Source organism: Phoca vitulina, unplaced genomic scaffold, assembly GCF_004348235.1.
Source record: "Phoca vitulina isolate PV1807 unplaced genomic scaffold, GSC_HSeal_1.0 scaffold26, whole genome shotgun sequence".
NCBI lineage: Eukaryota > Metazoa > Chordata > Mammalia > Carnivora > Phocidae > Phoca > Phoca vitulina.
In genome coordinates this window covers 7551014-7564627 of record NW_022589729.1, presented here as the reverse complement: position 1 = coordinate 7564627, position 13614 = coordinate 7551014, and the positions used below count along the sequence as shown (strand labels likewise).

The following is a 13614-nucleotide window of genomic DNA, read 5'->3' as shown; positions in this document are numbered from 1 at the left end:
TCGGAGCTAGTGCTGCATGTCAGGCTGAGGAGCACTGAGGTCTCAGTGCTTTCTGATTTAGAACACTAATCAATCAGTCAGCTTTTATTGAGAGCCTACTGTATGCTAAGCAGTGAGATCACAGCAAAGAATAGGACTTAGGTGATCCTGATATTTAAGAACACAGGGGCCCAGTTGTCCCTGATCCATGTTCAGGAAGAAATTAAATAGACTCACAATCCTGGCATTGGTTCACTCACATTTTTGAGACCCCAAGAAGGTTTGCATTATACTGATGCTAAGTGTGGGCAGAGGTCCCAGATACGGACAAAAGAAATGTTTTTATTACCTTAGAAGATATCTGGTTCACTGGTATAGCCTACTCTGCAATTTACCATGCCTAACCTTGCTTCTTAGGAATCAAGGAATGAAGGATTGAAGTAGTTTATTTACAGTGGTTTAAGCTGGGTTTCCTCAAAAAAGAACTGATTCTATTGAGAATATACATTTATTTTCATGTACAAAAGTGGCTAGAAGCTGCCATGTGAATAAAGAGTAAAAGGTTTAATCTGTGCTTTTAAATTCCCCTTTTGTGAGACAGATTATATTTTGTTTTCAACCTCTACATTTGTATTTTATTTCACTATCTAAACCAAGGATTTAATTGTCTGATGTTTTTCCCACTAGCTTTTTGGAAAAGAAAAGGGAAGGGAATAAGAGAAGGAAAACATTTGTTGAATCCCTCCTATGTCCCTGGCACTTAGAGACACAGTGTCCTGATCCTCCCCATGTTGGTGGGTTGGGGACGGCCGGGATGACCATCCCCACGTGTCAGGAAACTGTGGCTTGGAGAGGAAAATACCTTGTCCTTGGTCATAGCACACTCGCGGGCAGGGGGAGGGGGGGAGAAGGGCGGGGGCAGAGCCGGAATCCGAATTCAGGTCTGGCCTCAATGCCTGCCACCAGACCGCAGAGCCCCCAGATTTTCTGGCCTTCCTTTTGCCTTCCCTTGGCAATCCCGCCCCATTAATTTTTATAATTGTCTCAGTGACTACTTTGGATTAATTTCCTTTTCATCTTTTCTTCCCATAGTAAACAAGTTGAGAGGGCTACCCTGGTTCTCTGTGTGGTTTTTCCTCTCAGACACTCCTCGCTTGGGGTTATTTTCGGTCATTTCATGTGCTGCAAGCCTCCTTCTTTCTTTAGTGAAAACACACTGGAAACCCACCCTGCTCCTTAGTGAGTCTGGGAAAATCAGGAGTGTCTCCGAGGGTGTGGAAGGGAGAGAAGGTACAAGATCCACGGAGATTCCCAGACAGCGCGGGGCTCCTCCACCCCACCCAGCCTCCAGGCCCGTGGGAAGACCCTCCGGACCCCTTTCAGACCTTCCACGGAAGACTGCTGAGCAGTGGGGCTCTGCATTTTTTTTTTTTTGTCTCTGTTCTTAGAAATAGTAATTGAGTAAAAATGTAAGTGAGTGGATGCCAGGGGGCAAGTGTCCAGGGTCAGGGTGAATTTCTCCATGCTGAGTGTGATTCTGAGCACTCGTTAAGTGGAGACCGGCCTGTGCCAAGCAGCTCGAGGGCCATCCCTGTCACCTTGTGTGAACTGCCTCTCCATTCCAGGGAGATGTTGGGAGCGGCTGGAGGGAGCCCAGCGCCCGTGGCGCCTCTCGCTGTTCTCACTCTCTAACCTGGGTGTAGTTGATAACTCTGTGTTCTGACACCCATGATTTCACTGAAATCCCCTGGAGGACGAAATGGTCCTTGCTCCGCACAGCCCATGTGGCTGCTGAATCATTTATCTCTTTTTCAATTCATTAGCCCCCACATTCTTGGTTAAGATAACGTTAGCTTGCCTGAAGCTTTTCCTACTGAGACCTAAGAATCTAGATCAGCAACTGAGACAGTCTCTCTGTGAGTACATGGATTAAAAGTTGTGGAGGCAAATTCAGGCGGTTCTGGGGTTTGCGTTTTGTCTTTTTTTACATCTTTACTGAGTGAGAGGCTTTGAAGGAGCTCTGTGGAGGTTGCAAGACGTTGTTGCTCCAAGCGTGGCCTGCATGTGCGTCTCCCGAGGTGTCCTAAAGAGCAGATTCCCCGGCCCTGGCCCAGAGCTGCAGAGTCCGAATGGCCGGGGTGGGTGGAGCTGATGCTTATGCACCTGTAAGCGGGCTCCACATGGTTATTCTGACCTTATTGGAGTCTGCGGCCGCTCAAGGCAGTGGATGCTGTGATGATGCAGGTCTGTTTACCCACAGCCCTCCAGCATGGAAGGATTCAGATGAAGCAGGGCCTCTGTGTGATCAGCTGGTTCTGCGAGGGTGGGACCCTTCACCTACAGCACAACACAGTCTTGCCCCATGCTTTCCCTAGGTAGACCTGTTGTCTGCAGGATCACACATCTACCCTGTTCGCTGTTCACCACAGAGGGGGCAGTGAGTGTGTAAGCCAACGAATTAGTCACATGGGGTAATGGAGGCCTAGTTTGGAAATTATGCCTGGGAGTGGGTTCTTCCACCCAGGTGCCTTGAGCTGGGCCACTGTGAGTGGGAAGGGGATTTTGAAAACTAATGTATGATGTGTGAGTGACACATATAATGTATAAGTCGATGTATAAGGTTTTAATTCCCTGAGGTTGTGTTTGGTCGAAGTACTGCCGACCTCTTCGTGGCCTGAATCCTGTTCTCAGACATTCCACGGGGTAAGGATCTGGCCGACAATGGAATGTAAACTCTACTCTCTCAGCCAGACTCAGCTTTGAGTAACAGCAGTTTTCTGCTTCCAAGTGAGGTTTTTCTCAACCAGAGGTATTAGAGCAGGTGCAAATCTGATCGGCTTTTAAAAAGAAAAGTTAGGGATAAATTACTTGGCATTTGTGCGTCCTATGCCACCTGCTATTCTGATGTTATTTTGGTTATTTTGGAACCATGAGTATTTTGAATCCAGCCCCACAGTATGGATATTCTATATCTACTGTAGGATTTTGGGGCTGTCAGACTATTTGGAGAAATATCCAGTTCTTCGTGGTCTGTATCACTAACCATTCCACTTGGCTATTGAAGTATGAAAAGAAGGATGGGTAGTGTCAATTCTACTTTCCAAAAAGCCTTTAATGACAAGATCTCTACATTAATTACAAATATAGGTACAGCTTTAAGATAAATGTCAAATGCATGCAGAGATTGTGGGAGGACGCAGGTAAAAACAGGTTGTTGTTAGGATACGTTAGTTCATTCAGCGGTATTTACTGGTTGTCTAGGCACCAGTGATTCCATCAGTGAATAAAACAGCAAAACACTTGGTCCTCAGAGAGGTCCATGCGTCGGGGGAAGATAAATCAGTCATTTAAAAAATTAAATAAGGATGGCAGAAGTTGAAAATATTAGAGGGGAAAACATAGAGCAGGGTTGGGGATGGAGAGGTGAGTTGCAATTTCAAAGAAGTTGGGCATGGGAGGGCGCAGGAAGAGGGTGGCATCAAAGCAGAGGCTTGAAGGAGGTCATAGAGGAGCCTGGGGCTCTCTGGAAAAGAACATTTTTGGCCCAGGGTACAGCTGGTACTGCTCCTGACATGTTCAAGGATAATCAGAAATGTCCTAGGAGCTGAGATTAGAGAGAGATCGTGCCGGATGCGTCAGGTAGCGCCTTGTGGGCCAACATAAAGTCTGTGGCTTTTCCCCTGAATAAAATAGGGAGAAGGGTGGGTTTAGTCAAGGTTGTTCTGGTAGCTGTTAAGGTGAGAATAGTACACAGGGTGACTAACGGTGGAGCGTGAAGTCCAGTGAGGAGGTCTTTGTAATGCGTTTTGCAGCTGCCTTTCCAGGTGAAACTTCACTCTATCAAGAATTTCCAATAGTGCTGAGTTCTTTCTTGGTAATAATTTGATAGGAAAGCTTCAGTGGGTTCTGTATGTAGAATATGGTTTTGGAAATTTTTTAAAATTAATATTCCCGAGTTATTGTCAACTCGCCCCCTTTCCTTTCTAGAAAGGAGCTATCTGTGTTTTGTGTGACAGGTGTCCTTGCTGTAAGGCCTCCTCACAGCGTCTGTGACGTGGTGGGCAGGGACACGTGCCCCTAAGCTCATTGGTGGCCATGTGTTGGCCTAGGAGAATGACAGACTACCTTTCCCGGTGGAAACTAGAAAGTCAGGCTTCAAAGAGTATTTGGATCTGTCCAGATGTGCCTAGTGCCTTTGCCTAAGCTTTGAAATGAGGTCAGAAGCCAGGGAATTTGTAAAACTATGTCTCTTATTTGTCAAGAAGCATTTCTGTTGGACCCGAGTTTGCTTTCTAACTCCTAAGTTTTGAACAGGAAGACTGGAATGTGGATTGTAGTCCTTCCTTCATCTGTACAAGAAATATCTATCGAGTCTACTGCGTCCCAGGTGTCGTGCTGGGTCACTTGATAGATGGAGGAATATAGTGCAGACCCTGTCTTCAGGGAGCCTGCAGCTGAGCGAGGAAGTCAGGCAGACCAAACCAACCAACCCAAACCAAAAAAGCCAATACTGTGTGGTTGATTCTAAATAAGAGTCCTGACAGGTTGGAAGAATTGCTGTACTTGTCCCGGAGAGGTGAAGGAGGCCTTCCTGGGGGAGGTGATATCTGCTGCTTGAAAAACAACCTTTGCAATTGCAGTTGGGCAGCCCTCAAGCAGCCAGAGGAAGCTGCTTACACTTTCTGAAAGGAAAGATTTGTCCTTCGTGTTGTTTCCTTCCTCTCTGAGCTTGCATGACTACCATCTTGATGAATCATGAAACAGCAGAAGCACTTGGTGTGGTCTTTGAAAAAATTGATGTGTTCCTTCAGGAGACCCAGTCTAAAATACTGAGGTTGGAGGGTAAGATCTTTATATAGAGTATTTGTTATTCAGAGTTGATACATTCAAAAGACATAATTTGTCTGTTGCATGTAAAATCCATTATTCTGTGCGGTGCTGTGGTGTAATGGGACTCTGTGGAATATGGCATTATTTTACAAGCTCAAGGTCACTATCTAGAGCTTTTTTCTTCCTCTCGATGGCATGCCACAAAATTAATCTCTCACTCATATCATATGGGTTTGTGGGTTGGCCGTGGCTTTGTTCCATGACATCCTCATTCTGGGACCCAGGTAAAGGAGCAGCCTCTAGCCCAGGCATGCTGATCTCATGGCCAGACCATGAGATGGGACAGTTTTTCCTGCCCACATTCCATTGGCCACACCTGGTTTCAATAGGACAAGAAGGGAGAGCAAAGGTGGGGGTTCAGGTGGCAATGGGCCCGGGAGAGAGGGACAGACATTTTGAACAGATGATACAGTTTACCACAGTGTAGGTGGTGGAGTTTGGGAAGGGAGAAAGATTTCATTCATGTTAAAAACTTTCTATATTGTGTGTTTGACATGCTTGGATCCACTCTGTTTCTTTGTCTATGGAATTATGGGGAGCTTTATAATGGATATTTACTAAATAATTAGTAGGTTGACTTTATAACAGACATAAATGTCATTCTCCATTTTTATATTTGACTGGTTCCTCCGACAGAGACAAATGTATCTGGTGTAAATGGCACAGTTGGTAGTACGGGGTTTCTGAAGGAAGTCCTGATGTGTTATGTGAAATTTATGTATGTCAGGGACACTCTGAAACTCAGGCTTACCCCCCAGACATGTAGTGACATCCCTTAGCCTTAGTAGGGTCTCAGATGGTCCCCATGGTCCTGACATGCCCAGCCCTATCTGATAGATGTTGTCCCCAGGAAGGCTAAGTTCCAGGAGAGTAGAAGTCTGCAGATGCTTCACCGTTTGCTGGAGGGAGCATGAATTTCCCATTTCTTCTCTCTCTTGTGTGAGTTCGATGCCAGTTTAACAATCTAAACATCACGTGCCACATGGTTCCCTAGAATCCTGTCTAACCTGAACCTTGGTCTCCTGACAATGACCTACCCCGTAGGCTGCGTAGGCTCATGCTCCTTCCTGCTGTGTTCAGTTGAGCAAATGGAGAGAAACCCTGCTGGCATGGGGCATCTCCAGTGGGACTGTCAACGAAGTGACGGCCACACATCTGTGCCCATGGCTCCTGACTGGGCTCGGTGGCTTAGGCTCGCAAGCTCCTAGTCATTTCCACGGCCTCTCCTTAGTATCCTTCGTAGCTGCCGATGCTGAGCTTTTCCATCCTGCCCTTGAGGTCAGTGGTGGGAAAGAGCAGCAAAAATGAAAGCATTGTTTTGCACATGGCCGGACATCTGTGTTTCTGAATCGCCCTGCTGTGTGCATGATGCAACTGCTGGAGCTGTTTTGCTGAATGTGAACTTTGTCCACCGACTGGAGTCAAAATTGGTTTTGGATCCTCTGAAATCTAAATGGTCAGACGACGTTTTTCTAATATGCAGTTGGATCGGACCTTTGCTCTGAAGTGGAGCTGACTCTGTGTTCGTGCGGCAGCACGGCTGGCCTCTCTGTTTTCCTGGTCTGTGTTGCTTGTTTTCCCAAGGCTGCTACTTACCTCGTCCACTGCCCACATTCAAGAGAGCAGGAGGGCAGCTCCCCGTGGGACTGCGGCCACGGAGGCTTCAGGACTTGTTGACTTGAGTGTAAGTGTTAGGGAGAGAGACTTCTCAGAAACGAATCAGGGGAAGCACCAAGAATAGCTTACCTCCAGGTACACTGTCGTGGCGGCAGGACTTGGACTTGGGCTGCAGATACCGCCGCGCTCAGACCCCTTATTGGAAGCACGCGACCACCCGCGACATGGTCCGTAGGCTCTAGTGCCGGGATTCTCAACCTCACCGTGCGTCGAGCCGCCTTGGGGGGGCATTTAATGTGCTGGGGCCACCTCCAGAATTTCGACTTAGTTGGTAGGGGGCGGTGGGGGGGGGGGTGCGGCATCTTTGGTTTTCAAAAAAGCCCTAGGTGATTCTAATGTTCGACTCGAGTTGAGAAGCTCTGTTTTGGGGGTTTCCATAGCTTTTGTTAAAACTATGATTTTCTGTCCAGCTATCCTTGTTATAATATGAGCAAACTTCTGTATGAAGAAAAGGTATATATTTGAGTGGGGATGTTGGGAGAGAGAGAGGGTGGATTCTGTCTTCAGTAATAATAAATTTAAAAATACAGATAACGCTAGCTGTCAGTTATTGAATAGTTACATTAGACACTGTGTTAATCTCTATGTTAATCTTATAAGATAAATGTAATTATTAATCACTGTTTCATAGATAAGGAAACCGAGGCTTACAGACATCATGTAATTTCCCCATGGTCACGTAGCTCATAAGTAGCAGAGCCAGAACTTGAACTTGAAGTCTATCTGACTTCAGAGCTCATCCTACCAGTTGGACCCCTAAGACGATAAACTTAAATATGAAATTTTGGATGAAGGGATGAGATATCAGAAAAGGAGAAATCACTGAGAATAATATATATGTGTATTATTAGGAAATTATTCTATTATGAAAAAAGAGAAATTGATATGTTTGGATGTCTTTCTTTTTTTCCCTTAAATAGAGTATTTCGCTTCCCAAAACCTAGGAAAGTTCAAGGCAGGCAGCAGAACCCAAGGGCTTGCATGCGGATGTGGGAATGAGGCGGCGACTTCTGAGTTTAGCTCCTGTGTTCTGTGTTCCCCATTTGAGGAATAGAAATGGTTTCTTCTTATGTGAACTGACACGAAGCGTGGTGCCTCCTTGCAGTTTATTCTCTTGTTCAGACTGTAATCACTGGAGCGTGTAATACAAAATCCGGGTGTTTCTCATTTTGTTCCCTGGATAGGAACAACCTTTTTGTTGTTTGTTGTTTGTTTTTCTGCAGGCTGGTAAATCTGAGTACTTACTCCAACTACTGCATTAATCCTTTAATGCCTGTTAAAAGTCCAGAATGGTCCCAGGCTAAGGCCCTAAAAATTCCACCCTCCCGTTCCTGGCAGTCCTGTCTATCCCCATATATATGAAAGAATGTTGCAGATCGAGGCACCCGGTAAATATTTGTTAAGTGAGGGAGTGAATGAATTTTGCAAATATGGGCCATGATCGAAATAGTGCCTTGCATGTTGCTAAGGATTTCTTGGGAACTGAGAAAGGTCTTAGTTAATTGGTAAGCTCCCAGTTTCTGCCTGGGGCCGCCTTGTCTGTTCGCCAACTCCTAATTGCCTACCTGGGAGACCTTTCTGTACATGAAACATAGCAATATTAATAGGCTTTCAAAAAACCCTACGTCACCAGCCTCTGCTTATCTCTCTTAGCCTTGATGAAAGGATCCTGACTTTTTCTTTGCTCGAAGTAGCATTTTTCATATTATAAGTTAGAAAAAGTGCAGAGTCCCCGGGGCACATGAGGAGCAGGAAGGGAAGCTACTTGCCAGCCCGTGGGAAAGAGAAGTTCCACTTCGATGCAGTCTGGCCACGGAGAGTCCTACAGGGACACCTGGATTGCTCCCTGCTCCGTCTGTGAGTTCTGCAGTTAGAAGGGGACAGTTAGGCGTGTGTTCTTAGGTCTTCAGCCAGACTGCACAAGTATTTTAGGGCTCTTCTTGTCTCAATCTGATTTCTGCTTGAGACTTTAACACATGCAGGCTGCACTGGAACGACTTTGAAACTACTCTCAGGGTAGTGTAGGAGGGTTGCATCAGCGCTAAAGCCTTTAAGCAGGTTTTTTTTTTTTTCTTTCTTTCTTTTTTTTTTTTTTTTTTTCTTTTATTGCTAAATATCCAACAGGCTGAACGGAGGAAATTCAAGTCTAACCCTGGAGGGACCCCTGTTTAGTCATCTGTCTAGACAGACGGGTTCATATAATGGGCCTCTCTGTTTCTTTTGCTTTGTTATAACAGACGGTGGTCCCTTCCTTTAAAGTTGTGAAGATGTCAGCCTTTGGTTTTTTGATCCTAACCTACTGTTGATAAGCCAAGAAAGTGACTCACGCATGAGCCAAAGATGACTCTGGAGTGTGACACTCGGTCTATGATATAATAGAAAGAAAATACAGGCTTTGCCTAAAGGAGCCCAGGATAAAATCCTGACTATAACACGGGGCAAGTCAGCTACCTTCCCTGAACCTCATCTTTCTTGTCTCTAAGTTGAGAACTAATTAGGGGCGCCTGGGTGGCTCAGTTGGTTAACTATCTGCCTTCTGCTCAGGCCACAGATCTCAGGGTCCTGGGATGGAGCCCCACCTCCTTGTGCTCGCTTTGGCAGCACATATACTAAAATTGGAGCCCCACCTCCTTGCTCAGCGGGGAGTCTGCTTCTCCCTCTCCCTCTGCCCCTCCCCTCGCCCCCTCTCATGCTCGCACTCTATCGCTCTCTGTCAAGTAAATAAATAAAATCTTTAAAACAAAAATGAGAACTAATTTAAAAAAAAAATCTCCTGCTTAATAGTCCTTTCCAAAAAAGAAATTAGTACATACAAATGCTTGGCACATGGTAGGGGCTAAATAAACCATCATCCATCCATTCATTCATTCATTTCAGGGTGATCGGTGAAGTCTTTAACTTTCTAGCTTTTGTATACGGAGAATTACAGGGAAACCAGAAATTCTGGCCCATGTTTTTAATATCAAATTTCCATACATTGAGAAAAGCAAGTGACGTTTTTTTTTAAAGTGTAGGAAAACATTTAAAAAGTGCTACCGATTTTTGTAAGAGGAAATAATACTGGAGATATTGTTTAAAAATCGATGGAAGAGTGTAAGGCAGAATGGCATTCTTTGTCTTCTCTGGAGGGCTTGAAACTCTGAGAACTGGCCTAAAAAGGACTACGTGTGTTAGTAACTATTACTACAACTAAGTGGGTCTCTCTGCCTCCCCTGTTTTGTCTCTTTAATCCCTGCCTGGCTTGTCCCTGGAAATACTGATGTGGAAAATTTTATTTTACTCAGTTTAATTCAGTAAATATTTACTGAGCATATATTGGCTCTGGGGTGTGGTGTCTGAACCACACAAGTGGATAAGAGATGAGCTAAGTAGGAATGGGGGGTCCCTGCCTGGAAGAAGCAGTGCAGACGGCCCAGAGAAAGGCCCTGGGATCACACAACCTGGGTATAGTCGAGGTGGCACGATTTCTAGTTCCATTTGTGGGGTTGGCCATGTTTCTTCTTTAAGCCTCAGTTTTTTATCTTCCACCAAAATGGGATAATCCTGGTGGGTACAGGATAGATGCTACGCCCCTCAAAACAGGTCATATTGCTTTTGTTGTTGTAATTGTTTTATTGTTATGGTTATATAATGCCTGCCCTCAAGTAGCTTACAGCCTACTTGTGGAGACAAATTTGTAAACTAACAACACTGTACAAAGGAGAAGCATAGAAAATTGTCGAATGATATTTATAAGCCAGGGACAATGGGAGCACCAAGGCAAGGCGGTTGGTTAACAAAACCACCATATAAGAGAAGCGCTCCATAACGTACACAGAACAGTGTGTGTACCTGAACCGTGAGTGACCACGGCCTTCCAGTGAAAAGGGAAATAGAAAAATCAGCCTATTCTTGAGCTGCTAAAGGATGGAGGCAAATGATGTCTATGTTGATAGCAAAGCTTTTCACGTTTCATAGTACAGTTCGTGACATTCTCCTACACTGAAATTCCATCAGGACCCAGTGCTATACGTGGCTTGGGGATACGGTATGTCTGAGTCATGTCTCTTTCAATACAACTGCAATCAATAAAAACCCCAGTAAAATGTGGTTAACCACAAGGACATCCCTCCCCACCAACCCCACCCCCAAATCAGCACTGTGATTCATTCAATTCAGGGCTCCTCCCCTTCATATACTTTATATTGAGAGAGACTTACGCTTCTCAAGTACAGAGAACAGAAGTCCTGTTCGGGTGCTGGGTGCCTGCCCCTTTGTGGCATAGCTTGCCCGTGCCGACCCCTGGGGAAGCCCCCCAGTCCTGTCTTGTACATTGAGTGGCCGTGGCCAGGGAGAGATTCTGCCCCAGGTCCTCAGGGATGCAAGGTCGATGCCTCCAAAGGATGCAGTCTGAGGCCCCAGAGGGTCTTACTTTATAAAAATTCTTTCCATCTCTCTCACTGCTATGACTGGCTTCTTCCTGTACCTTCTGTAAAGGGAATCCTGAGATGAACACCCCCCCGTGTCCCCCCCCCCGTTAACCACCATCTCCTTAATTCTAATTCATTATGTATGTTGTAGTGCTTTTTCCTTCTTTTTCTGACCCAGAAGGGACCTGAGGGAACAGCGAGAGTTGTGGATGCTCAGGGAGGGGTGGAGGGGGCAGTCTGGGAGGGGGTTTCTTTTTTTTTTAAAGCTTTTATTTATTTATTTATTTGAGAGAGCGAGAATGAGAGAGAGATAGAGAGCGCACATGAGAGGGGGGAGGGTCAGAGGGAGAAGCAGACTCCCTGCTGAGCAGGGAGCCCGATTCTGGACTGGATCCCGGGACTCCAGGATCGTGACCTGAGCTCAAGGCAGTCGCTTAACCAACTGACCCACCCAGGTGCCCATGGGAGGGGGTTTCATTGAAAAGGTCTGAGGTTAGCTCTCTGGAAGATAGGAGGAAGCCAGTTGAAAATGGTATTTTTTTCCTGTTCTTACGACCGAAAGAAGTTCAGTCCTGACATCTGAATTGGTGAAGTCCACATTTAAATCACTGGCTGCGAGATAATCTAATATCACCACATTCCTCTCTCCTTGCTGTGAGTTTGTGGAGAAAGGTGGGCCTAAGTAAGTCCAATTGCATTTAGCTTCTTCTACCAAAGGAACAAGTTACCCTTTGCTAAGGAGCTGCATCTACTGTCTTTTATTTACACTTGGTATTTGGTCCATAAGAACAATAATATTTATTACTTATACTTGTGTGGTACTTCTTAGGCTCCAGGGACTTTTCTTAGCACTTCAGAGACATTGGTTCATTTGATCCTGGCAATAATGGATAGGTATTACTATTGTCTTTATTTCACATATGAGGAAATCAAGGCACAGAGAGAGATTAAATAGCTTGCCCAAGATCCATAGCTATTAAGAGGTAGAGCCAGGACACATTCCCACCATAGCTGTCACCCCCCTTCATTGGAAGCAAGCTCAGGTCAGTCACCGGTCCCGGTGACATAAAAGCAGCATCGAGACAGACACAGACTCCGGAATGAAAATTGCTTAGGTCTGTTTGTTTGGGGAAAGGCAGTCCACTCTGCAAGGAGAGTCCACCTGGCCTAAAACATATACATCATTTACATAGATTAGAAACCTATGTGGTACGCATATATATGCAGCACTCCTTAGATTCTAAACAGAAAAGAGCCATCAGCATGCCAAGTTCTGAGATCCCCTTTGATTAGCAAACAGTACAAATGTTTATAGACTTGGAGGATTTTTAATATCTTTATTTGAATTGCACAAAGCAGCCAAATGTAGTTTGGCCCTGGGCTGTAGCCTATATGTGTCTGGGTGCCAAGAAGCAATTGCACTCCGCCTGAGATGCCAAGCATTCCAGACCTGTTACCTTGTAAGTGTAATATTTACCAGATTTTTGCTTCATCTGGAGATGAAGAGCAGAGCTGAGCAGAGTGGGGGTGGGGCGGGCCGCCGGGAAGGGAGCTCAGTGTTCAGAGGAATCTCTGAATGAGTAGGTAGCTGGGAAGGTGAACAAACATTTGCCAGAAACAGCCCTTTAGCCGGCAGCTGGGGATCCAGGAGGAAGTAACAGTGGCCAGCACATTGGGGTGCTCAAAGCTCTCCCTTCACCACCCCGTGACCCTCCCGCCTCTCGGAGGGAGACGCTGTGTCATCTCCATTTTACAGTTGGGGAAAGTGCGGTTCCAAGGCTTAAGTGGATTTCCCCAGGTTCTGTTCCAAGGTCTGTCTGTAGTTTTACTTGAGTGAGACTGGTCTAGGGCGAGGGAGGGGAGCGGCCGAGTGGGGTCATGCAGCCAGAGGGCTCCCCGTCTCCTCTGTTGACTCTCACCTCCTCTGACCCTCGCAACCACCCTGCCCTGCGGGTGCTAGTCACATCTTACGAACGAGGAAACTGAGGCCTCACCAGGGAAAGAGCTTTTCCCCCGAGGCCGGCTTTTCAGTGGCAGAGCCGGGAGCCGACGGCGGGCCCGCTGAATCCCAGCCCTGACCTCGCTCTGTGCTAAAGCAGGAGGCTTCATGCGATTCCAAACAAAACCAAACCCTAAGGCTCTGGGCAAGCACAGCTCTCTGGGATGTTCCTGAAAGAGAAGGGGCTTGAGGCAGAGCTCCAGACAGCCCGTACTGTACGGAGCTCGTCGATATGTCAGTAAACAGAGCTAGTAAATGAGATACTGTTATTAGGCGTGCGTGTGTGTGTGCGCGTGTGTGGGGGTTCACGTGTGCACCAGTGGGGAGTTGCAGGCTGGAGCGGGGGAGCATTATTCTCAAATTGAAGACAGCAACAGTTGCCAGAGAAGTACATGGATAATGTCCCTGGCTATAGTTTCATTATCACTTCATCTGATGAGTAAATGGTGACAAGATCCCCAAGGTCGGCAAAAGGAGATGGAGAAAGCTGACTCTAGTTCTTTCTGCCTTTACCAGATGGGGGTTGCCATTAGAGCCCCCAACGGAGCTGTAATTTGGCAGGGGAGGGGGGGCGGTCAATGTTTGTGTGTAAATTAAGCCATCGCACTGGGAACAGCCCCCACACACACCCCCACTCCGAGGTGCTCAGGGCTGTCTTCC

At 46.3% G+C, this 13614-nt stretch overlaps 1 protein-coding gene across 3 annotated transcripts in view; it reads left to right on the top strand.

Annotated features, from left to right (window-relative positions):
- Nucleotides 1-13614, top strand: part of TGFB2 (transforming growth factor beta 2) — a 79220-nt gene that overhangs the window by 15164 nt on the left and 50442 nt on the right. The window lies entirely within an intron of this gene.